The sequence below is a fragment of the Anguilla rostrata genome, chromosome 7, assembly GCF_018555375.3.
Source record: "Anguilla rostrata isolate EN2019 chromosome 7, ASM1855537v3, whole genome shotgun sequence".
NCBI lineage: Eukaryota > Metazoa > Chordata > Actinopteri > Anguilliformes > Anguillidae > Anguilla > Anguilla rostrata.
Window position 1 is genome coordinate 34,554,660 of NC_057939.1, and position 27,591 is coordinate 34,582,250.

Genomic DNA, 27,591 nt, shown 5'->3' on the forward strand with positions numbered 1-27,591 from the left:
TGTCAACACAGAAAAAGCTAAACTTACAACATGTCTTCTTTGGAATGTAGCCAAAAAACTATTTACGAACAAAATTAAAACTATAGTGGAAATTACTCTTCAATATGTGTTGTCATTTCGTCTGTATCTCTATCCTATGGTGTGCTGTTGGCATTTGAAATTGGCCAAAATTTCTGGTCCAGTCAGCTGGTTGAAAGTGCAGGTGTTTTTATGAAAATTTCTGAAGACCGACTGACTGAAGGAAAAACAATTTCAGGTTCGATACTAATGTTCTAAGGATAGTAAATGAGTCAATTTCAGGATTTACAATTAAACAATAACTTTTCAAATGTTAATCGCATTTAGGATAGTAGTTTGAGAACATTGTAAAAACACATTTTAAAACCATTCAGTTCATTGTTGAGTAACATTAAATCATACAGTTCATTATGAGGAGACATCAGTCATAACATATTGAAGCTCATGTATCATTAGCCTATAACTTAAACAAAATAAACAAGAAAGATGTCAACATTTCTGCAATTTCTACTTTCTCCTAGATTAAACGTAGGCCTATGCTCTTTGAGGTGATTGTATCGTTTTAGTAAGGCCATCATTTACTCCATGCTCTATGCTCCATCTTAGTAGTGTAACATAACATAGGTTATAGGGTGGTCTAAGCTTTATTTTATTTGTTTGTTTCAATCTTTTGCCCACGTTGTGGTTGTCTTTGTCTTACGCTAACAAGTCGTTCATGGCTTTCATCTTGTTTTTGTAGATTTTCAATGACCTCATGATTGCGCAAATAGAATGGTCCAGGTCCCTACAGCCCTGCTTTGCAGAGGATGAACTTGCGCTTCTATCATGCGTGGGCATGAACTGTAGTTCTTTCATGTTTTAGTCATCTTAAACTAAAACTCATCTGAAAAGTAAAGATTAAAAAATGATTGCTAATGTTAAGATAGAACACAGACCTATCCAGAAAGAACTGACCTATGCAATATCACTGATATTTAAATATGGGTATTAATTATCTGAATTATGGAGCTGATTCATCAGGTGAGGTCAACATTAGGGAGGAAAATGGTTCAAAGGTCAAAAGGGAGAAAATCCCCATTGAAGTGGGCTTAATGGGAACAGGTGGGCTTAAAGGGAACATCATTGAATTTATGGTTAAAGACAGAATATTTTATTCTACTCACATGACATTAAAAAAACAACTATATGAAATAAATCTATATATGGTGCACTAACATAATATGAAAAGTATAAATTGATCATGTAGAGAAGTAATTAGCTATACTCATTTACATCCACCTCAGACAGTGTGATTTTTTTGAGTCCCCTTTAAGCCCACCAGGTAAAAATGTTAATTAAAAAATAAACAAAGATAAACATACACATTTATCGTCTATTTAACAGTATAATAATATAAACTGCATACAAAAATATAAACTATACATGCTTATCATGCTTTACGTCATTGCAATGAACCATACTATGTAGCTACTGTATTGATGCAGCATGTGGTCTGTTTGCTAGCGTGCTAAAACTCATATTTTGATTTCAAAAGACACAATATTTCTAATTCAGGTAATATTCTAACATATGTCTCATTCAAAACACTAATCACTTAAATTTTGATAACAAGTGAGTACTTTCCAAAAACAGGAGTACAAATATACAAAAAATGTTATTTTCTGAGGGTACCAAAATCACCAAAGTTTTTTTGCAACTTCTTCTGGGATCAGCAGGCACATGCCACACATGTGCTTCGATAACAATAAAAAGTGTCATTTACATAACAAGCAGCTTCATTTGAAAAAACAACACACAGCAAAAAATGATGATGTAGTTTTTTTTGATTTGACTCAGAAGTTGCAAGTGGGCTAATATGGTACGTTGGCTTAATAGGGACGTTTACCCTACTTGATTCTGAGGACGCACAAAACTTTTGGCACCTTCCGGCTAATTGGTAGCGCAATAACAAGGAAATAAGTTTAAATGCTTACAACTATTCAATTTTTTAACAAATCTGGTTGGCATGTGGTATCCTCACAGTGTAGCACAGTGGGTAAGGAACTGGGCTTGTAACCGAAAGGTCGCAGGTTCGATTCCCAGGTAAGGACACTGCCGTTGTACCCTTGAGCAAGGTACTTTACCTGCATTGCTTCAGTATATATCCAGCTGTATAGATGGATACAATGTAAAATGCTTTGTAAAAAGTTGTGTAAGTCGCTCTGGATAAGAGCGTCTGCTAAATGCCTGTAATGTAAATTAATGGCTGCCATAAGCCAATCAGGTATAAGCAGCCATTTGACAAGTGTAGCAACGACTGATTACCATGAAACTTGGTGAAAATGTTGTTGTCTTCACTTGGTACAACCATGTAAAATTTAGGATCAGTCGGCCAGTAGGGGCTAATATGCAGATTGATTTCAACAATTTTGAATTTTTCACAAAACTAGTCCTAGGCAGTTGGGCTGCCTGTCACCAAATTAGGCTTGAAAGAATCTGAGGAGTCGGAGGAATCTGCAAATGAAGAATTATCAAAAATATTGGAAGTTTCAAAACAGTATGTCCACCATATGCAAATCAATTGTTGTGGGCACAGCCATTTTTACTAAAACAGCTATAAGTTGTGAATGCTTTGTCTGATCTTCACAAAAGTGGGACAACATATTCAACGGTTGTTTCTGGTGCAACATGGCAGCATTTTGGTGGCCAAATGCTGCCAATAAATGGCAAAATAAAGGCATTTTAACTCCTCTATTGCTTGACCACTAGGGATGGGAATTGATATGATTTTATTGATACGATTCCATTACCGATTCTGCTTATTGATCCGATTCTTTATCAATTCCTTTATCAATGCATGATACATGATACATACATGTAAAAAGAGTAGGCCTACATACAAGTTCTCAGCGTCAACTTTTCCAGCCTGAAATGTGATCACATTAGTAAATGGCTACACATGTCATGTAACCTGCAAGTAGTTGGCTATCTCCCTGGATATGAATTAAATGTTTTTAACAGAAAATAAAATAATGAATGCGATTTCATCCACAAAAATAGCTATACAAAAAGGCAAAATAAATGTTGTGGTCACGATCACCGTCGTAGACACCTTCAGTTAAATGAATTCGCATAATAAAATTAACCAAACACAGGCTTACATTTTCTGAACGTCGGTGATATAGTGGTGTAAGTAGACTATTTAACAATTAGCTAGCTTCTAGCGCTAGCCACCGCTACAGCATTTTCAGTATTATGAGAGCATGCAGCTGAAATCCTCTATGGAAAGCATCCTCACAGCGATCTTATCTACAATCAGTAGGCAGTGTTGTGCATATCCCGCTCTTACAGCTCCTTTCCAGCCCAAACCCCTGCAAAGAGAGAAAACTTTTTTTTGTCAGTGACATTTCCTTCTGACATCTACGACGGCAATCGCAACCACGGCATTTATTTTGCCTTTTTGTATAGCTATTTCCATGGATAAAATCGCATTTATTATTATTAATTATTGGTAAAAAACATTTACTTCATATCCAGGGAGATAGACAACTACTTGCACGTTACATGACATGTGTAGCCATTTAGTAATACGATCGCATTTCAGGCTAGAAAATAACCTGTTAATCCAGAGAAATTGCTGAGTTGTCTTAGAATCTTTATCGCAACAGAATGTATCACGGCTGGCAGTGTCCGCATAGCAACGGACGCTGTAATGAAACTTTACGTACGTCACAATGGGTATAACACCTGTTTTAGAATGTCAGTACGTCACCCGGATCATTTTTTCAACCCGGATCAAATTTGTTGTGACAGCTGCCATCCAAAACAAACACCTGAGAGAGGCAGCGTGCTGCTTGCGTGCGTGCCTCCCCCAAGGCGTTACGTCATTGTTTTGCAATGTGCAGCTGTCATAAAAACATGCTGGCATCGATAAGCGGAATCGATAAGCTCGGAGGCATACAATTTCAATGAATAGGACAACTTGGAACTGGTTCTCAACGGGAACCGGTTCTCGCTTCCCATCCCTATTGACCACTCAAGTTATAACTTTGGAGGCTAGGTCTTTGTGTCAGTCTCCCATTGGATGTACAATCATAAAGTCATATCTGAAAAAATAAAGAAACTGTGTTTGAAATGAATGAAAATAGATCAATGATGAGTTTAAAGGAAAGTTCAATGTAGAAATAAAAGTCAATAAAAAGGAAAGTATATTTGGTAATATCACTATCAGTGCTGTTTTAGAAGGAAGTAGCTAAAATAGTAGGCTAGTACCAGCCTATTCCTTAGAGGAAATCAATTCACTTTCATTTCTGACAGTAAGTAGCCTATGTTCCAGGTCACAGGGCAAAATCTACCACTAAACAATATGGACGAAGTGTTGATTAAGACATTTTCATTGATAACGCTGCCTCTGAAAATTCTACAGAAGGTATCTTGTGTCAGCTAGCTAGCTAACCTATAAATAAAACACTCAACTAACGAGACTCAACTTAAGTAATGGGACCTAGCCATACTCTAAGCTCAAAACACTCAACCCACCGGAAGTTTTCAAGGAACACTGATATCCCTTTCGCAACGGTCTATAAAACAGTATCATCCCTGGTCTGCACAAACCTGAAATACCTAGCTGCTCTACTGCTGTAACATTACTTTCACAGGCAAATCCTCCCTTGGCTGTGTCTCAATTTGTTTTCCTTAAAGCAGCTTTCTGGAAAAAGACCCATATTTCCATATTATATTGCTAACTAAAGAAATTAAACAACTTCTATATTAATAGCAATAATAATAAAAGATGTGAACCAAACCAAACGTTAGTGATTAGCAAATGAGTGCCTGTCTATAATTCAGAGCCATAAAGGCAGACATCGGGGAGCTGAGAAGAGTGGTCTCATTGGCGCAGAGAACTGCGGCTGTATTCAAAACCGCCTACTGCATACTGTGCACAACAAATTATATAAGTATACTGTTGAGGCCAAAAGTTTACACACACCTAGGCTAAAGGTTAGCCTACATTCAAACTCAGTTTTTCACAACTCCGCACATTTCATGTTACCATACGTTTCTTTTGGAAGGGCAATTAGGTCATCTACTTTGTTCACATCAGGGGTAATATTAAAACAATTGATTAGAGACTGATTTATTTCAGCTTTAATTCACTATATCGCAATTCCAGTGGGTCAAAAGTTTACATACACCAAGTTGATTGTCTCTTTAAACAGTCTGGAAGATTCCAGAAATTGATGTAATGATTTTTTAGAAGCTTCAAATTAGTCAATTGTCATAATTGGGAGTTAATTGGGAGTTGATTGGCACCTGTGACTGTATTTAGGGGCCTACCTTTAGAGCCACTGCCTTTTTGCCCTTGATACTATGGGAAAATCCAAGCAACTCAGCCAAGACCTCAGAAAAAAATCATGGACCTCCACAAGTCTGGTTCCTCCTTAGGAGCAATTTACTTACTCTACAGGGTTGGAGTCCTGATCGATGTGGTCACTTCTGGCACTACGATCCTTACTTCACTCTAGTGTTTCTTTTGCACCTCTACATCATGAACCAATGCACTTGTTGTACGTCGCTCTGGATAAGAGAGTCTGCTAAATGCCTGTAATGTAATGTAATGTAATTTCCAAACGACTGAAGGTACCATGAGCATCTGTACAAACAATTGAATGCAAATATAAAAATCTTCTGACCACACAGACACTGCAACATTTAGGAAGGAGGCACAAATTAACTCCCAGAGCTGAACGAACAGCTGTCCGAAAGGTTCAACTGAATCCCAAGACAACAACAAAGGAACTGGTGAAGGAGTTGGAGGTATCAGGTACCAAAGTATTTACATCCACCATTAAGAGAATCCTACATCGCCATGGTTTGAAAGGCTGTCACGCAATGAAGAAGCCCCTACTCCAAGAACGGCATAAAAAGCCAGAATGAAGGTTGCAGGTGATCACCAGGATGAAGACCTAGCCTTTTGGAGGAGTGTTCTCTGGTCAGATGAGACAAAAATTGAACAATTTGGTCATAATGATAAGCGCTATGTATGGAGGAAAAATGGCGAGGCTTTTAATCTAAAGAACACCATCCCAACTGTGAAGCATGGGGGAGGCAGCATCATGTAATGGGGGTGTTTTGCTGGAAAAGGGACTGGTGCACTTCAGAAAATAGATGGCATCAAGAGGAAGGAAGATTATCTAGAAATACTGAAGCAACACCTTAAGACATCAGATAGAAAGTTAAAACTTGGTCGCAACTGACTCTTCAGGCAGGACAATGATCCTAAGCATAGACTCCAAAGTTGTAACAAAATGGCTTAAAAACAACAAAGCGAAAGTATTGGGGTGGCCATCACAAAGCCCTGACCTGAATCCCATAGAAAATTTGTGGACTGAACTGAAAAAGCATGTCCGAGCAAGGAAGCCAACAAGCCTGACTGAGTTACACCATTCCTGTCAGGAGGAATGGGAAAAAATTCCAGCAAAGTATTGTGAGAAGCTTGTAGAAGGCTACCCCAGGCGTTTGATTCAAGTCAAGCAATTAACAGCCAATACCACCAAATACTAAGAAAGTGTATGTAAACTTTTGACCCACTCAAATCTGATATAGTACATAAAACCTGAAATAAATCTGTCTCTTAGCTATTATTTTGAAATGACCTCTTCTGGAAATAAAGTAGATACCCTAATTGACTTAACACAGGAAATGTATAGTAACATTAAATATATGGAGTTGTGAAAAATTGAGTTTGAATGTCTTTAGCCTAGGCTATGTAAACTTTTGGCCTCAAATCTATACTGCGTACTGCATACTGCTTTACACATCATGCTTTATACTTCATATTTATATACAGTGTGAACCAAATTCTGAGTACACTACCAAGAACTGATTGTGTCCATGATTAATCTAAGGCTAATGCAGTTATAATACTCCGTTTATACATCTTATTCAAGAATGCATTGTTTTTTAATAATATAAAAGTGTGACGGTCAAAATTTTTTAGTAGGCTATTTGGTCTGTCTGGGCAGAATGGCAGATTAATTCAAGAACATTAAAGCCGCAAGCGGCGTTGGGAGGGGTCCAAGCATTGGCACCATCGCGCCCCCTATGGAGCGATTTAAAATGGCTTTCTCCTCATGATCATATACCTTCACCCAACATATCTACTGAATATCATGATGATTGTATAAAAAATTGATGACTTATGGCCAATTTTGTGCTAAGAGACGCTGTCGGATGACTTAGGCTAGTTGCATCGCCATGAATGTGTCCTGGCCGCTTCCCGTAAAGGCCTTTACTATGTCGTAACACTTAGATGGGATGTCGTAGCACTTAGATGGCCCGGCGTGTATGTAAAGCTGAAGCGCTTCCATGCCGCAACTAAAAAAAGTTGTCACACTAGTGTTGTCACGATACCAAAGTTTTGACTTTGATACCGATACCAGCTTTAGTATCATGATAATTGATACTGTAACGATACTGATTCAATACTCGGTACCTAACGATACTGAAATTACCTGAAATAGATCAGAAACGTAATGTCCACAAGGGTTGCTCTCATTTTCGAATTCACGGTTTATTAAAAGCCTGGTTTATTAACAACCTTTAAGTTGAAGCCTGTTCAACATATCAATAAGCATAGGACTATAGTGTTACAACACTAAACCATAGAAAGCTATATTAAATATATTTCAAAAATTAAACAGTTGTAAAGTAAATTATCTTTAAACAGTTCTTTCACTTTTAAATAGATCTAAAAACAGCATATTTTAATAATAATACAGCATCTTCCTATAATACAATATTTCCAAATTAGAACACCTATTGCTACTGAAGTGAACTGAGTCTAAGCTTGCGCTGTATCAACGATGGTGAATGAACAAGCGCAGGTCACCTCACTTGCCAACCTTAGTTGCTACTGCCATCTAGCGAAGATTCTGACAAACTACACTTTTCATCCTCTCAATCGGTAATGCGGGAGACACATTTCCCTGGCTTTTACATTTGACGCAAAACTACCGAACGTCGGAAAATTCTAATACCGAAGAGTTTATTTTTTTAAGTACCGAAAAAGTGCTGAAGTTTCAGTATACGGTGCAACACTACGTCAGTCACATATTCCAATCCATTGCTCAGCTTAGCAGAGAATGCACATTTCAGAGCGCCTCAGAGACAGATAGAATAATAATACACATTTCAAATAATAGATAGGACATTGAGAAAAATGAAACAAAAGATGAAACATCAACTCGCGACCTGCGTGCTGCTCGCAGCGTAGCCTACCGTATTATTTATTTAGACACTGGCATATAAGAAAATTTTCGGTTATGCTGACCGATATTCCAAAATCAAAATCAGACATGTTATACATCGTTAGAAAGCTTATACTGTCACCTACTGAATAAATGAACTGTCAATCAAGCCAAATTGTACTAAAAAGGGCAACAACGCTGTAAGCAACAGGTGTGGTATTACGCACAGCTATTTTTGAAGGTAGCCGACCCAGGCGTCACATATGCGCGTATATTTCACAAACGGATTGTCCAAGACAATATATGACCACTCATTCGCAAAAGGGACATCTCTACATGTAAAACCAATGGTAAGATTGTATATTTATTCAATGTTTAGTCCCAGATATTGACTGTAGAATGACATGGTATAATTTTAAAAAACGTTGTCTCGTTCATTTCGTTATTCATCGAGCAGTGTTTTCACTGCTGTATTGGCATATTTTAGGGCTAATGTCGGGTTTATCTTGTTTCTACGGAAAATCACATTACATTGCATTACAGGCATTTGGCAGACGCTCTTATCCAGAGCGACGTACAACAAAGTGTATAAACATAACCAGGAACAAGTGTGTCGAAAACCCTAAAGAGAAGTACCGTTCCAAATGCAGGGAACAACCGCATAGTTCAACTTGGACCCTGTAGGTTAAACTGATTATCACAGTAACACAAACAAGAACAGCAACAATGCAGTCTATGCAAAAATACAAGCAATAGTTAAGACGAGTGCATGAACTAAGTCACCTACGAAACAGTTACCTAGTTACAACCCTAAGCTTACAGTCAATTTAGAGATTAAATTGAGAATACAATTTCTCTCAGCATAATGACGGATTTGAAGACTAAACGAACTCACCCGATATTGTCTTCAAATGGATCCATGCCAAAGAAAAGTAATGATTCATCCTCTCAAAGCTTTTACTAACAAACTTTTAGTAGCAAAAAAAGAAATATCAACTCGCCATCCTTGCTACCTGCGTATTGCGCTCAGAGTACCATATTATTTATTTCATTAATAAATTATTTATTATTTACTACAGCATAAATTGCGTCTTTCGTTTATATTCAATATTAGTAGGCTAATTGCAGCGAGAAACTGCAGCTGTAGACACAAGATAGTTTGTTATGTTATGGTAGCAACGGAACGAAGCGGACTATATATGTATTACCGTCATTGTTTTATTATACTAGCGTGTTTTTGAGCGTTTGCACAGAAACTCAAAACCTATCAATAAAATGGTTTAGCTATTTCTCAGCATAAGGACAGATTCAAAGCGTAACGAACTCACCCGATACTGTCTTAAAATGGATCCATGCCAAAGAAAAGTAATTATTCATCCTCTCAAAAAGCTTTTACTAACAAACTTTTAGTAGCCTAGCATCAGAGGTGGGTAGTAACGCGTTATATTTACTCCGTTACATTTACTTAAGTAACTTTTTGAATAAATTGTACTTGTAAGAGTAGTTTTAATGCAACATACTTTTCACTTTTACTCAAGTATATTTGCGAAGAAAAAATGTTACTTTTATGTTATATTTGGCTACATTCCGCTCGTTACTTTTATTTTTTTACCCATTTTTTATTCAATGCACGTTCTGTTTGTTTCTTTCTCTGAGAGACTTCAGCCAAAGAGCCTGACTGGTCTTTGCTTTGGCTCTGTCATAGCCCCAAATGACTCCGTTTCACCAATCAAACGTAGCCAGTCACAGCACATAGAAGGATGAGCGGGTGACAACAATGGCTGAAACAACGGCGGGTGATTCGTAGGAGGCAGAACACCCCTGGCCTCACGTTCAAACTATGTTTTACTTACAGACTAACAAAAACAGTAGTTACATTATGCGCTGCCTTCTTTGTCTGCCTAGAAATGTGGACATTTCAGCCTACAAGAACTCAACTTCGAACTTGAGAAAATATGTGGCGGTAAGTTGTAGGTTAGTTTTGGCTGTGGATAGCTAACTATTTGACTGAGTGGTCATATATTGTCTTGGACAATCCGTTTGGGAAATATACGCGCATTCATGACGCCTGGGTATCTTCCAAAATAGCTGTGCCTAATACCACACGCCTTGTTTACGGCATTGTCGCCCTTTTTAGTACAGTCTGGCTTGGTTGACAATTCATTTATTCAGTAGGTGAGAGTATAAGCTTTCTAACGATATATAACAGGTCAGCGTAACCGAGAATTTTCTTATCATCGCATTCACTTATGCATTCACTCACGAAACGTGGTCAACTATTACTCGTAATTTCTTGGGAAATACTATTATTATTGAGGACTTCTGGGCATAGTTAAGCCGCATGTTTGCTGATAGACCTAGCTGACATTGTTTTCTGGAGCAAAACAGAAGCGAATTGAACTGTATTGTTGATTTACGGTCTCTGTCTCCATCTACTGAACACAGATAAGATTTCATCATTGCTATGTAAGTAGGCTATTACTGTTCAAAATACTTCGGTTATATATGTTATTTTTGAAATTGAGTGTGTTTAAATAGGTTACTGGTATTAATGTGGATATTTCACACTGTAATGTAAACGTTAGTTAGTAGTGTAATAGTTCTTGTGAAGCACGCAACAGTCATGACGTGAGCGCTGGAACATTGCATAGCATTGCATAGCATACATAAAGTTTGTTTACGCTAAACCGGAAGTTCTGCACATATTCCGCGCAAGGCATCATGGGACTTTGGAATATTGTGGATAAGTGCATCATAAGGTACAATAATGGTGCGACAAAGCATTATGTTTTCCACATATAAAGTTTCTGTTTGAATTTGAGCAGGCTCCTCTTTGTTGTGATGATGAGTCTATTTTAATGGATAAATCCCCTGTAGCCTCATTGATATTTTTTCTGTCAACGGAGGGTTCACCCCAACAAACTGATGAGGTATACAGACTTAATAGAATACAACAGAAAGCGAAAATCCTCCTCTTCTGACGAACCTCCTGTGTATTGTTTTATTTAAAGGGATATGATTTAGGCCATATTTGAATTTGCACATGGCTATTTTAGATTTTGTTTATTTCTATTGGACAAGCATTTACAATTTTATATTTTGGACATTTGGATTTTTACGTTCATCTTGCTCTGCTTATTTCAACATTAAATCAGATTATATGAAGTAGCCTAACTCAGTACTTGAGTAGTCTTTTCACAAGATACTTTCTTACTCTTACTCAAGTAATTATTTGGATGACTACTTTTACTTCTACTTGAGTCATTATTATTTTAAAGTAGCAATACTTTTCTTGAGTACAGTTTTTGGCTACTCTACCCACCTCTGCCTAGCATGCACTCTGGCTGGCACTGTCTTCCGTTGCTTCCCCGACGTTCAGACCCTCCCCTCACTGATAAAAACTAGACCCTATGGTGTCGGATTACTTGCGTCGCCATGGATGTCTTCTAGCCGCTTGCTATAAAGAAGTTTACTAGATGTCGTAACACTTAGGATTTGGAGCTACAGCGCTACCGTGCCGCAACTAATAAAAATGTCCAAATGGCGCACAAATAACATGGCGGACATAGGTGGTCCCAAAAGCAAAGTTGTAGAGCACATTCAGATGCATCGGTCGATGAAGTTTTGTGTTGATCGGACTTATGGTGTGGCAGTTATGGCCTTTAAAAGTATGACCGTTTGTTACAGCGCCACCATCTGGTCGACATAGGTGATTTGTAGTGCCTGAGTAGTGGGGGCCCATAGCAACCCACCTGCCAAATTTGGTTGCTGTAGGACTTATGGTTGCTGAGCCTCAGACACTTTTAGCAGAGAAAAATAAGAATAATAATCCTAACAAATACAATAGGGTTCCACCAGCTTCGCTGCTTGGACCCCTAATTAAATTCAAAAACATTATAAATTTGTATCAAAGTCATTACCGAAATGCAAGGTACGATAATTAATCATTAACAGATTTTTGGCTGTTGAAAATGTAATAATCGCTATTTAATTACTCAAAATAAACAAATCAAAAGAACTTTGAATACAAAAGGTGGGCATTTAATGATTAGCTTAAATTACTTTTTGGGAAGTTCACCTTTCACCAAAACCATCTGTGTAGACCAGTTTTTTACTCTGATGTGCAAGTCTATCATTTTGCAAGCAAACAGTATAATTTAGCTAATTCTTTTAGTAGATAAAAGTGATAATGGACATCCAAACACAGTGACAGGCTTATAAATAAAAATTTATAAAAATGAGCCTAACTGCAGCTCTTGCAGCGCATTTCAAGTTTAACATGGTGAAACATACTGAAATACAACATTAAAATTATTATCTTATAAATTATTATATTATAAGTCTTTGTCTTTAGATGTGCAATGCACATTATTATTTTGCACCTATTATGATTAAATAATAATAATAATATAATAATAATAATAAGTTTATTTATATAGCACCTTTCAAGAGCAGACATCGCAAAGTGCTTTACAATAAAATCAACAACAAAAGGCAAGTAAGAGAAAACAGATAGCTAAAAAGCAACAACACGATAAAACAAGATAAATTTATTTTTTTTAAAACAAATTAAACAAAAGCAAGTCTAAAAAAATGGGTCTTAAGCTGCTTTTTAAAGGAGTCCGCCGTGTCCACAATTCTTAAGTCCAGTGGGAGAGAGTTCCAGAGTTTCGGAGCTATAACCTCAAAAGCACAGTCTCCTTTTGTTTTGAGCCTGGAGCGAGGAACAACCAACAAACCCTGATCAGAGGACCTCAGATTCCTACTGGGCTTACATGGCTGCAGTAGCTCTTTAATGTAGACAGGTGCCTGACCATGCAAGGCTCTGAAAACGATTACAAGAATCTTTAAATGGATTCTGAATTTGATGGGAAGCCAGTGTATAGATTTCAGGATTGGTGTTACGCGAGACCTTTTGGGGGACCTGGTCAGGCTCTTAGCAGCAGCATTTTGGTCCAGTTGTAAGCAGTGAAGGGATGTCTTGCTAAGACAGGTGAAAAGGGAATTGCAGTAATAAAGACGTGAGGAAATAAATGCATGTATAATCATCTCCAACTCAGCTGTGGAGACAATGGGCCTGAGTTTGGCAATTTTTCTCAGCTGGTAGAAGCAGGAGCAAACCAAGCAATTTACATGCTGGTCAAAACTCAATGCCTGGCCATAGAAACGCCTAGATTACAGAGGGTGGGTTTAACAGAAGCGGATAAAGAGCCAAGACATACCATCACCTTTGGGACAACGCCATCTGGGGCAGAAATAAAAACTTCTGTTTTTTCAGTATTTAGCTGCAGAAAATTGTCTGCCATCCAATCTTTTACGGAGTCGAGGCAATTCAGTAGAACAACCAGTCTTGAAACATTTTGAGGCTTAATCGAAAAGTATAATTGAATATCGTCTGCACAACAATGGAAGGAGACATCATTAAAATTGCTTATTATCTGCCCGAGAGGAAGCAAGTACAATGTAAACAGCAGCAGGCCCAGGACAGAACCTTGGAGAACACCACAAAATGTGATTCAGCTGATGAGGCATAATTATGGACTGTAACCGAGAAAGTCCTGTCTGACAGGTACAAGGAAAACCAATCGAAAGCCAATCCAGAAATACCCACCCACTACCTGAGCCTCTCAATCAAAATGCGGTGGTCCACAGTATCAAAAGCAAATTTTTTTTTTTGTTTGTTTTTTGAAGAGTTGAATTAACACTGGACATTTACAGTAAGCTGTGCTTCATATGCAAAATGTGAATAGTAGACAGTACCATTCACTGATTGCGTAATTAGCTGTAGCATTTGTAAATAAGACATTAATTTCGCGATTTGCGCTGCCAGTCTTTTGTATGCAAATTTGGCCCTAAATGTACCTAAATACAGGGAGATGACGCATTCAATTGATGCTGCTGCACTAAGTCACCACCTAAGCCCTATTCTGAGTCAGGAAAAAACCCTGGAAGCAGTGAATTAATGTCGCTGCAGACCAATGTCTTGGTGCTGATGTTAGGGAGAGGGAGACAGTTGGAAGTGGCTATGCTCATCAGTAAAATGGATCAACCTCAAACATTTTCCAGATTACCGTTATATTGAGAACATCACCGATGATGTGTAGTTATCAAATTCCTTAATTTGAATGGAATGTTGCTGGCTTACAAGGAATACAGTACTTTTTGTGTTTCTGAAGGACAAGTAGAGCACTCTCATGTTTCTCCTGTCTGGATGTGTTGTCCCCACGACAAAAAATCTCAGACTGGACAAGCCCAGGCTGGTTTTACACATAAGGCGCATGCATGACAGCTTCAGTGTCCCCAAGCGAATAGTACAGTTTCTTACACTCCAGAAAAAAAACAATGTATACAGCAGAGTGCAAAGACTGGTACTGTTGTGCTTTTGTGCCCTTCAATTGGCAACCTCAACCTCAATAGGTCAGAGGATCAAGAGGCGAATATGGCCTTTCAGTAGGCTTTACCTAAGAATAACGCATGCATCATGGCCTGCTACCGCAGGTCATTCCAATTACAGCTTAGCTAAAACCACTGACCTTTAAAATAATACTAAATCTTAGATCAAGTGCTACTGACCAAGGAATTACAATCCACTGAAATGATTAGTCAAACCAAGTTGTTCTTGCGTATGGTTGTCAAGAAGTTTGTTTACTTTATTCCAGATAAATTGTACTTACAGTATTCTACTGTCATTAAGTTGTTTTGTCTCATTACAAATCAACACACAATGTATTGGGATAGCTATCTGAATACTTAAAAGCTCAGCACAGCCATATACAAGTTACTAGTCTTTGCTACCACTGTTGTACTGTGAGCCTGATTTAGTTGACAGTGTGTAACCCTCCTATTGTGTTAGGGTCAAATTTGACCCGTTTTCAAGTTAAATATGTCATAAATACCATCTAATGTATTTTATTGGAACAAGGCTTCATGATATCCTCAAAAACAGCCATATAAACACAACAAAAACAATGGTCACCATTTTATTCAATTCTGAAGGTCTCTAAAAGAAGCTGTTACATCTGTGGTGTTATGGGTCAAATACGACCGGCAGAGAATATTGGTTGTTGATAGAATGGCATGCAGCATTGAAAAGTTGTGGGTAGTTCTGTGTATCAAATTTGACTCAAACAAGATTCACCTTTGAGTCTAGACACCCCACCCCTCCCCTTCCTCCCCGGGAACAATATTTTCTCACAGTATGTACTCCCAATCCCACTGGCACCCCTGCCCCCACGGGAAATACACACAGACACACATCCTCTCTCTCTCTGTCTCTTTCTGTCTTCCTTCACGGGAACAACATTATTCTCGCAGTATAGATTTGTGAACCCCTCCTCCCCCTCCTCCCCCCACCAGCACACTCACACACACACCAGGGTGTAAAATTAACTTTTTTATGCACTAGCCACTGTGTCTGGTAGATTCTCAACTTCTACCAACCACTCACCTTTTTTACCAGCCACTTTTAAAAAATCTATATTAAAGCAGCGGTGACTGAGCTGAAAATTGGTGGGGCGCAGAACTTTCCTTTAAACTAATCATTGATCTCCACCTGTTTTGATTAATTTTCCTTTATTATCAAGCATGCCAATGATCGGACTACTCAAATGGCAAGTAGCCTAACACACAGCGTCTTCATACCGTGTTAGGGGGATTAAATCATAAATTCAATCCATCTGTTAAAAATCTGTTTTAATCACCAAGTAGTCTACACTTAACAAACGAGATACACCAGTCTGTTATCTACCGTGTTAGCTTACAGAATAACCAGCAAAAACAAAACCTGCACTTCAAGATTGTTTACAATCTACGCATTGCATATATTTGCCATGAATACGAGTGCGGAGAAAGAAGTGCATGTATCCACAAATAATGTTGATTAAAAATGTGCCCAATTTCATACTGCAAATGAAAATAAATGTAGGCTATAAGGCCTAGGCTACTCACTAAAACTGCCTATTTGGGGAGAGCTAGCTATATATGATAGTATTGATTAGCCTATTTTGTAGATTAATTGTATTGATACTCAAGGAAAATCAGGGGAAGTTTCCGCCATTGCTTAGTGATTAAAACAGATTTTTCTAAATTGCATTTATCATTTAATCTCCCTAACACAATGCGAAGAAGCTGTGTGTCACTTTCCAATTGATTAGTCAGATTGTTTGCATGCTTGTTAATCACTGAAAATTAATTAAAACAGTTTGAGATCAATGATGAGTTTAAAGGAAAGTTTTCAGCTCACCAGTCACCGCTAAAAGGCTAAATACGACAGTGGGAGCAATACTTTTTGCTAGAAGGCTCAAACACCTGATCATGTCGCCACTTCTCATTGAAATATCGTCTAGGGGCCGTGACGCGAGATGGGTTGCCAGGTTACTGCCATGTAAATAACGCGATAACACAGTACACACAAAGTTTGGGCATCCGCCACTGTGGCATGTAAGCCTCACAAATTTACCAGCCACTCCGCAAAATCACCCGCATTTGGCAGGTGGTAGGTGTTAATTTTACACCCTGACACACACATTAAAAATTTACTTGAACGTGAATACACACACTCACACACTAAAAAGGAAATTGATCTTGAACACACACACCCGTCGGCCCATCTTTTGTTGCCACTACCACCCTGCCCACTTTTGACTCCATCTGCCACTCCCCACCACTGCCACCCCGCCATCATCTGAGCCACTACTCCAGGATTGTTATTTAGCTGCCACAAATTCTATCAATGTGACCACTGACTGACTGACCATGTTGGTCACCAAGCTACACCCTGAGCCAACCAGAAGAGGATGGATGCCCCCCCAGAGCCTGGTTCCTTCCAAGGTTTCTTCCAATCTGCCACAGGGTGTTTTTTCTTGCCACTGTTGCTTTAGGCTTGCTCCTGTGGGGGTTTAGGACAGGCCAGGGTTGTCTGTGAAGTGTATTGTGACAATTGTTTGTGAAATGTATTTTGAATTGATTTGAGACTTTTTCCCAGTCACTGTGCTATGGTTGGAGACCCGGGCTGGGGGCTGGTGAGAGAGTTTATCTCTATTTGAGCCTTCAATCAAACCTTATGCAATCTTTGGCAAAGAGATGTTAGAGTCAAATATTTAATTAGGCCTTCAAGTGAGCTTTGAGTATGGATTATTATTCAGACATATAACAGGACATTTTCCACATTACAAATGGATACTCATGGTGGTACCTTTGTTTATGTAGGTTGGACTGCACTGGCTAGGCTACATATTATTTGAGAAACCCTCTCATCCATATTCATTAGAATTTGTTATTTTGAACAAAATAAAGTTTGGTTTTCGGAAAAAAAAATAAGATTTTAAATCTTTTTTAAAACATAAATCTATACGGGTCAATTTTGACCCATAACACCACAGATGCCACTTTGGTTAATAATGTAAAGTTATTTTAAAAATCCACAAGCAATTTAGTCTAGAAATGTATGTTCTAATATTAGTATATTATAGTCAGATAACATAATTACCCCTTGTCTCACTATAGGAAATATGAGTGAATTTAGACTTCTTTTTTTTTACTGAAAACGAGTGGTAGCCTATATTGTAAGGTAAATGGTCTTGGGACAATGACATTTTTAAAAAGAAAGTGATTTTATGGTTATGAATGGATACTAAGTTAGTTATGAGGTAAAAAAAAAAAAAAAGAAAACAATATTGGATGATAATCATTGTTTTTTGAGTTTTTTGTGCCAAGTTAAAACATGGGTCAAATTTGACCCGCCAACACAAAAGGTGCATGCAACATTCTAACACATTAGGAAGGGTAAGACAAGTCCACTTAACTTCTGGAGATGTACTTTGCGAATAAACCAACGGTAAGTTGCAGTGCTTTTAAATACACAATGTAGCTAATGAAGCTAATAGCAATGCTTTCAGTGTGGGGACAGCTGGGGTGCAATGTAAGTTACAATAGAGAAGGTCAAATGAGCCCTATTCAGATGGTCAATATTTTGTCAATATTTAATTAAAGTGAATTTGTTGCAAAATAATATTTATGCAAAATATGCTCAATTTATTTGAAAAAATTAGACAATTTACTTGAAAAGATAAAAGTGTGTGGTAAGACATGATCTTTTCATGTATCAGTTCTTAATATAAAAAACTAATATAAATCATTGCATGTGGGTTCTGCTCATCTTCCTACATATTGCTGAAAAACTAGCTTTCAGAAAATTAATGCTAATGAAACAATGGCTGACTCAATGGTTGAATGGAAGATGAAGTTCAGCTTTAACAGTCATACATTTACAACAATTGTAGATATTGTTAATTGTATACTACTGTGTAGCAACATTGGGACATTGCCATTTAACCTGGCTCACCAGCATGCAAAATTAAAATGGTTAAAATGCAGTCTTTGGGAAGTGCACTCATATTTTGAAATATGTAGTTGTAGTTCACTCTTTGTGAAGGTGGACAACCAATGTTTAAAAAAAATTGTTGGGCCTCAGGTGCTCAGGAAAACAAGTATTGTGTTACTAAGACATGGAAAAACAGAGTTCTTGATTGCTTCCCTCAGCCTATTTCTCTTTTTAGGACCACTTTATTTCTTAATTACAGTATTATACACGAACAGCATAAGGGCTTAGGACATGTCATCAAGAGGAGAAAAAATTTTCACGTTTCTAAAGAGGGAGAAGGCAGATATTGCTATGATTCAATAAACACACTTGTTAGAGAACACACATTCAAAGCTTAAAAGGGATTGGTTAGGGAAGATTTATTTTTCAGTCCATAATATGCACAAAAGAGGCACCACCATTCTTATCAGCAAACATTTACCCTTTATTTTTGAACAAAAAACGAACAATCCAGAGGGCAGATTTGTTCTAATAATGGGATACATTTTTAGACAACATATTACCATACAGAATTTTTATGCATTTAATGAGGACTTAGGATTTAGGTCTGATAAGGTTTTATTATTTAATCAGCATTACGGAGGCATTGGCCTCCTAACTGGCATGTTCAACTGTGTCTTCAGGGCCGGAAGAAATCCTCATCTGTAGCCATGACAAATATTAGATCATCGTTGGTCTTCAAAGAAATGTGCAATGACATGGGTGTTGTCAATATATGGAGAAAATGAAACCCTCTTGTTAAGAGCAATACTTTTTTCTCTAATCCCCAAGCCTCATGCTCAAGAATTGACTACAATTTTGTTTCCATTGTTCGCACTCATTTAGTGTCATTTAGCCAAATAGGCACTATTATCTGACTATGCCCCAGTTATTATGGATATGAATTTATCTATACAGAAGCAGAGAAGTAGGACCTGGAGGTTTAACTCCTGACTACTGTCAAACTCAGAGTTCTGTGGTTTGGTCCAGAAGTGGATACTGAAGATAATAAAAATTCCACAGTGTCTGCTGCTACACCGGGATGCGGCCAAAGCTACTGTTCCGGGTCATATAATTTGGCACACTTGATTAAATTTAAAAAGAAAATTGCTACAAAAACAGCGTGGATAGGAGTCAGAAGTATCATGTTTAGAACAGTTACATAAGACAGCACCTAGCCAATCAAATTGGGCCTCATTATGCAAGGCAAAGGCAAGAATTAATTTATATTACATAAATCACATCAAAAAGCAACTGAATACTTAACTCACTGAGGGGAATGGGTGGGCCTAGTACATATGATCTAATTAAAAACACGTTTTCAACGTACAAAAATGCCAAGTTACTCTCACATACAAAGCACTGTCCATAAGTCATTCATTCAAACTACCTAAATCTAGGCCTGCCATTAAAAGTATTGATATAAAAATGACGCCAAGTTACTGTACTACGAACAACATAGGCTATCTTGCATCACAGAAAATAAAGGAGCTGTATTCCGAAGCAATGCCGCCCAATGTCTCCTAAATTGTTTCAAGTCACTTGGTCCTGTGTTTTTTAATCTTTTTCTCAGAAATGATTAACTAGCCCACCTGTACCTCATTGTCTCTGTCATGTGCCTTGTTTGCTCGTTTTCGCAGTGTATTTAAGCCCGGTCCTCTGTCTATGTCTTTGCTAAGTCTTTGAGATTCCTCTGTGTAGCTCAAGCCACTTTTGACCTCGCTGAATTGTTTGCCTGATTCTACTCGTTCTAATTGTATACTTGCATCTAATAGTATAATAGTATTTTCTTGGTATTCTTTTTTCTTTTTTCTATTGATATCAAATTTTAATGAACAAATTGTTGGGAAACTGTCACACACATCATTCTTACTAAATGTCAATTTTAGACACTAGATCATTTTAGCTTTAAGGATATTTTAAAGCACTTCATGAAAAAGGGTCTGTTTTTCCAGATATTCCAGTACTTAAATTTCTGGTCACTTTAAGCACCTGTAAGAGCCCTGTAATAAGGTACCACTTCCTAGTATATTTAATGCTCATAAGGCAAACCTTAATGCCTGCTCTGGATGGATACCAATGAACTACATAACAAGACCAGGTCAAAACCTAGTATATGGCTGGACCGGCCGACCAATGGTGCAACTTCATAACTTGGCCGACCAATGGTGTAACTTCATCACAGACATTCGCATTTGTAGGGCTGGCCCCGCTGTTGCAGTCCAGGCAAAAAAAAGTTCAGTGCAAATAATTTTCCAATATAATAAATAGTCTACTTAAAGAAATAGATCAGCCGTCCAATCTACACACTCGAGTAAAGCAGATCGCCTACTTAATTCGTAAACTTGTCTATTGTAGACTAACTTCGGGTTAAAGTGCACAATCATGACTAATACAAAGCAAAGAGCGATGCTTGTAACTATTAGGTTAACGTCTGCTAAATTAAACTGGGCTAATAGAGTAACACTTTAGAAAACACAAAATTCGAGTTAGAAATATTTTGCAATAATTGAACGTTAGCAGAGTTTGCTAGCAAGCCACGAAAATGAATCAGTCACAACGGGAAAACAGATGAATAAACGTTAGCGGGGCAAAAATTACCCTAAATTACCCACTCTACTTTTACCTGAAACCTAACGATGTGTGATCGCCATAAAGGCTAACATTAGCGATAACATGTTTGTCGTTAAATGCGGTTAGCTGACTAACTTGCCGTTTATTTCTCACAAAAGAAAAGAAAAGCTGTTTATGGGGGTAGTACCAAACAACTTACGTTGAGCTTCTTTCATGCATTTCTCGATTCAATTTAAACAATTTAAAAGTGGCAGCTTACTTACAATTTAAATTACTAGTTTTATGTATTCTTCATTTAGATATCTTCCTATCATAGTCAGTTTAAATGGTAGCTTAAACTAAACCAGGTTAAAACCTGGAACCGGCCGACATCACAGATATGCGCGATGTAACTCTATCACTTAATCAGTCAGTCAGTCACAGACATTCGTGTTTGTAGGGCTGGCCCCACTGTTGCGGTCCAGCCAGAAACTAGAAGGGAAACGTGGTCACGTGATTCCATTACATTCTATTCAATTTGATACTTCGACATGTGGCACAACCGCAGGATGGCTGCCACGGCCCGGAAACAGAATTAGCCTATATGATGAGCCATGTATTTCCTATGAGTGTTCTAGAAATTCATTGAACTCGCCCCAGCACAAATTATGTGCCAAAAGCTTATATTGTGGTAATCAATAGAAGCAGGCAATAACATTTGACATTTTTCCTGGATCAGAAAATGTTCTAGGCTGAACAGAATAGAAAAAAATATGACTAAATATCACCATTCCGATTGCATTGACTAGGCAAACTGATCTCTGATTGGTTAAGAATGAAATGATGATATTTGTAACACGGTCTTGAGACAACCATAGTAGCTTGACAACTAGCCTACATCACATGATGGGGCCTATCTGGACAGTGGCTTCATTTTATTCTCAGACTACATTTGCAAAACTGTGGGTACAGATAACTACTTTTTAGCTAACAGTCATGAATTTCGCTAGCTTAGCTAGCTAGCAAATGTTGCCTTGGTGTTTTTACCTTGTGCTTAATAATAAAAAGTTTCAAATCCTTTGAAGTGAGTAATATTTCCAAAGGCAAAACATCTTAAGTGTTGTTAAACTATGTGGCGATGAAAAGTATTAGGCTATATCCATATAGCTAGGCTATTTCATTTTGGCAGTATCCTAACCTACAGCATGTTTGTTTGCTAAATCGTTTACAACATTGTTCACACAGCACTACTGCCAACTTAAACAGTTAACAAGCTAAATATCTGTTTAAGTATTTTAGCAACTTGCTACTCCCAGCTCATGTCTCCCATATTGTGATGGCATTTCTGAATACAGGCTGTACTGAAACAAATTTTTATCGTCAGATTGTATATTGCTGCAGAAACATAACCAAAACCATGTGTTTCCCATGTGAAATACATTTAGATCATATACCAAATGTAGCCTACCTAAGTAGCTTATTAAGCTGTGGCTGTTTAGCTATTTTAGCAAACTCGCGGCTCATTTCTCTTAAGTTTTATCATCAGAATCTGCCTGGAGCTGCTGGTTATCTGGCACCTGTCTTTCTGCCATGATCTAAATGGTTTGCACCATTAAAATCAACCTTATAGATCAACCATTTAAACAAACAAAACCCAGTTTCCCTTGTGAAATAAGTTTAGATCATTTCAATTGAAAAAATATCGCAATGTCCGGGTTAGGCTACCAGTAAAAAGTGCATTTAAGGTTGGGTACTGATTTCTACTGCTAACCACGGCTGCAATAAACTACAAGATTATAATTTATTCTGTCAATATAGTCAAATTGTGACATTCTCGGGCTGCAAAATAGGCTTCTTTTTCATCATGCGCATTTCCATCAATATTTTGCATTATTAAGGCCTATCAGATAGCCACACAAGGCAGGTCCACGGATAGCCGGACAGCAGTGGGACTTATGAGTAGAATATCTGAGTTACCAAAGACGGCCGATGGATTAAGAAAAATGAGCAGTCTGAAAATTGATGGTATTCAATTATACTCGTTTTAAGTGAACAGCAAAAGGTTAGCTATGGTATTATAGTTTGCGGTTAGCCTCATATACAAATGATGGTGGTTGGTTAGCTCATTACAGTGACTGGCAAAAACCTACAGGAGCTTACATCAGCTGAGCTCTGTGGGACAAAAACATCTGTGATTGACTGACTGTCAGTGTAGTTGGTGGTAATCACAGTGTTAACTGAAGTTCTTCCCTATGCTACGGTGCTGTGTGTGAATAACTGACTTAGCTAGCTAACAAAGCTAGCTAATTTATTCAAAATTAGCCACTGTCTATTAGGGCTGGCCCGAATGCCATTTTTTAGGCTTCAGACTTTCGTTGGTTTTCCAAACGAAGCTCCGAACGTTCGTTCTCACAAAAACACGTTTAAAAATTAGGAATACCGTAGGCCTATTAGCTTTCATAACCGAAAGCTGCAGTTCATTATAGATCCAGTGGGGGGAATTGTATAGCCTAGCCGTGAATGAAGGGTTTCAATTTTCAAATACCCGTTTATTGAAAGGATCAAATAACACAACAGTTATTTCCAAAATTAAATTTTATTGCACAAAGTCCAAATAAACAAAATAAATAATATAATCAGCGTTGTTGAGGAGGTTGATGATGCAGAGGGCTGCGAAACCAGGGGATGCACCTATAATAATAAATTGGCTATAATAATAATAATAATTATGATTATTATTATTATTATTACATTTCTCAATCGCCTATGCCTATGACAGCAGTTAGCCAATGCAAAATTAGCTAGCTAGTTTGTTAACTAACTGCCTAGGCTAGCCTACTAGGCTAGCTACAGGATATCTTTTCACCGACAAATTAATTATAGACATAGCCTACTTACAGATTTCAAATGAGCACTCAGATTTGTTGTGCCGCCATGGTATGCTAATTGCTTGTTAAATATTTGACATTGAGCCTTTTCCTTGTCATCCGTAATTTTGAAGTGTTTCTACACAGCCGATTTCTTCGCAGTTGCCATTGTGCTAATGGACACGTGGACTGAAGCATTTGTAGTGATGCACGTTGCATGCTCTGTCTTTTCATTTTTTTTAGGTTATCTAACCTATCCTCAAATTACAAACAATAATAATAATATTTTTTTTTAAATGAATCATCTGAATCCTGAATTGAGATTTGAATGCCAATATACCGAACAAATTCCGAACCATTCGAACGTTCGGGGCCAGCCCTACTATCTATAGCTACAAATTTCACTGGCAGCCATTATACTGTGCAAAAGAGACAAGCTGCCCACGTTCACGTGACATGTCACATTGGCCAATCAGAGAAAAAACTATGGGCTGTAGAAAAAGCGCCGTTTTCAGAAGGCAGTTTCCTTTCTAGTTACCACAGAGTTCAGTGATGGATACCCACTCAAATCTTATAAGACACACTGACTAGAGCCTCACCCTATTTTGTCACCACCAATTAAAAATCGGTTTGATCAAGGCTCAGGACTTCCCTGAAAAATTTACCTTCATGGCATCTATTTGTTTGCTCCCAAAGAATGATAAAGACCCTCAAAATTGCGCCTCCCATAGGCAGTGGAGTCGTGGCTATTCAAACTAAGGGGGCATGTGGCCCCTCATATTTTTGGCCTCTCACATATAACATTTTTTTAATTCATCATTTTTATATTTATGCATGATGATCTCAAATTATACAAGTCAAAAGTATTCTAAATATGGCTGAGAACACACTTTCGGCTATGTAGTGTATCTGCACACCTGACATCCAGTATCTCACTGAAAATATATTAATATGGAGTTGGTCCACCCTTTGCTGCTATAACAGCTTCCACTCTTCTGGGAAAGCTTTATCCTAGATGGAGCATTGCTGCAGGGATTTGCTTCCATTCAGGCAGAAGAGCATTAGTGAGGTCGGGCACTGATTGGGCGATTAGGCCTGGCTCACAGTTGACTTTCCAACTGATTCCAAAGGTGTTGGATGGGGTTGAGGTCAGGGCTATTTGCAGGGCAATCACGTTCTTCCACATTATTCTCAATAAAAACATTTCTATATGGACCTCGCTGTGTGCCTGGGGGCATTGTTATGTTGAAAAAGGAAAGGGCCTTCTCCAAACTGTTTTGGACATTAGGATCGAATAGAACTGAGAGACCAAAACAACATCTTAGCATTAGAACATCTTTGTTGGTACCCAATTCACAGCACACATTGAGGCAGTTCAGCTGGTTGGCAAACTTGAGGGGTGAGTATGACCAGTCACTGTCTGCAAATGTACAAAAATGGGGGAAAAGCACAATCAATCACCGTTTGGCTCCCTTTGGGAAATACCTAGTTAGCTTAATTGCTGGTTACCTAGTTAGTAAATTTAGCTATCCGGTAGCTTCTACTGCCCATCCAGCCAGGTGGTTTACTAGTTTGGAGTTAACGCGTGTTCGGGAAAACCTGGAAATTTGTAGACTTTTTCCAATAAATGAGATCACATGGACAATGAGAAAATGGTAAAAACACAATCACTGAAGGCAACACGACAAACAAAATAAACTCAACATGTTTAATGACCAAGTAAAAGTCACTCAAAAAGTTAGGCTATATGAAAAGCCCCGCAGATCGGTATTGTGAGTTTTCTTGTTATGTTTTTTCAGTTGATACCGTAGCTAATTATTATCAACTCTGCATCATTGCTAGTCAAATAATGTTATCATTGTTTATCTCCAGTTTAGGTAGTTCGTTAGCTAATGTGACAAGACAGGGGTTTTTAGATAAACTAGGATGCTGATGCTGCATGTGGCTTCATCCTTTTTGAATATGTTGTTGAAATATTTAGTGTTTTAGGTCATATGTTGTTACCGTCATAAGCGTAATACTGTCACTCTTAGCAATAAGGAAAGCAAATGATTGTAAAAATATATATATTTGTATTGTGGACATAAACCAACTCCGGTTTCCTCCCACAGTCCAAAGACATGCGGGTTAGGTTTATTGGAGACTCTAAATTGCCCCTAGGTATGAGTGTGTGAGTGAATGGTGTGTGTGCCCTGCACTTTTCAAGGGGATTAGTGTGAGGTTTCTGAGGGGCTGCCATGCCAGCCTGAGTATTAGGCTATAAGCTGAGTTTCCCACCTTGTGTCTCAATAATTGTGATTTTTTATTTGTGTGAGCAAAGTTGCCAAGCTAAACAGTAGATTAAGACAAACTAATCTATTAAAACAATAGATTAAGGATGTGTAATCGACATCCACTTATTTTAAAAGTGAAAACACCAGACAGTTTTTGAGCTTGGAAATTATAAGTAGGTTGTGTTAGGGTGTATTTAGTAAATACACTTTTTGATCTTGAAAATTGCATACTATGGATAAGAAATGGGTTGTACAGTTCAACTGGGAATCACTGTCCTCCTGTGATACTTGGAATACTGTTCAGCTTCTGGTGGTGTCTAAACAAATACGCTGTTTCATGCTTGGCATATGTTTTTGTTTACTTTATGACCAATTTAGCCATATTGAGCTGTTATACAGATTACTTATTGCCATTGTAACAAACAAGTTACAATTCATTCGTCCAGAGATTTTCTTAGGCAAACACGTTACTATTACATTACATTACAGGCATTTAGCAGACGCTCTGATCCAGAGCAACTTCCACAACTTCTTGCATAGTCAGCTAAAGGCAAAATATCCCTTAACCAAGGGCAATATTGTTATTTTTGAATTTTTTCATTTTTATTTTTTTATTTGAATCAGCGGGTTGTGTCATCAGACACGGTAACCTGCTACACGACATTCGCTTTACCGCACCTTTACTGTGCTTCACAAGCGAACTAGCCAAGTTACAGCCACTACACCATACTGCTCACAACTGGCATTACTGTAAATAGATGCCGTTTTGCAATTATTCCTCAAGTCAAATGTTGCCCCCCCCCCCCACAAATTTTTTCACCAAGTTATGTAATTGGATTTGCCTCATAATTCCAAACTCATATACTGCACCTTGTAAATGACACCTTGTACGCTGGCGAGTTACCATTCTGCCCTCTCAATCAATCAAATTACAGTGAAAACAGAAGGCAACGGTGGTAATGCCAGTAAGGGTAATAACAGAGGCAAAAGATTAAGAAATGTGTCCTGTATGAAGTGACAGGTGGTGCGCTAGAAAGGTAAATGGAAGAACATGTTTCCCAGCCATCAATTCAGCCAGGCTATAATGATCTACAAAAATGAATCTACATTTTTTTTAAAAGCTGAAAATAAAAAAGTCACATTTCCCACAATGCATGGAAATATACAAAGTCAATTTGTAGTGCCAAAAATGTTTACAATCACAGTTCTGTCACAGATGTGATAAATATGTTTTACATTTTTTTCATAACTTTTTTCTGCTTGGTTGGGTTCAAAACCTGCATACCATTGTA

The 27,591-nt window shown here is 37.9% G+C and overlaps 1 protein-coding gene across 2 annotated transcripts in view; it reads right to left on the reverse strand.

The window, feature by feature from the left end:
• The window catches only part of LOC135259583 (C-terminal binding protein 1), a 205,655-nt gene that overhangs the window by 176,889 nt on the left and 1,175 nt on the right, over nt 1-27,591 (reverse strand). The gene's annotated exons all lie outside the window — the stretch shown is intronic.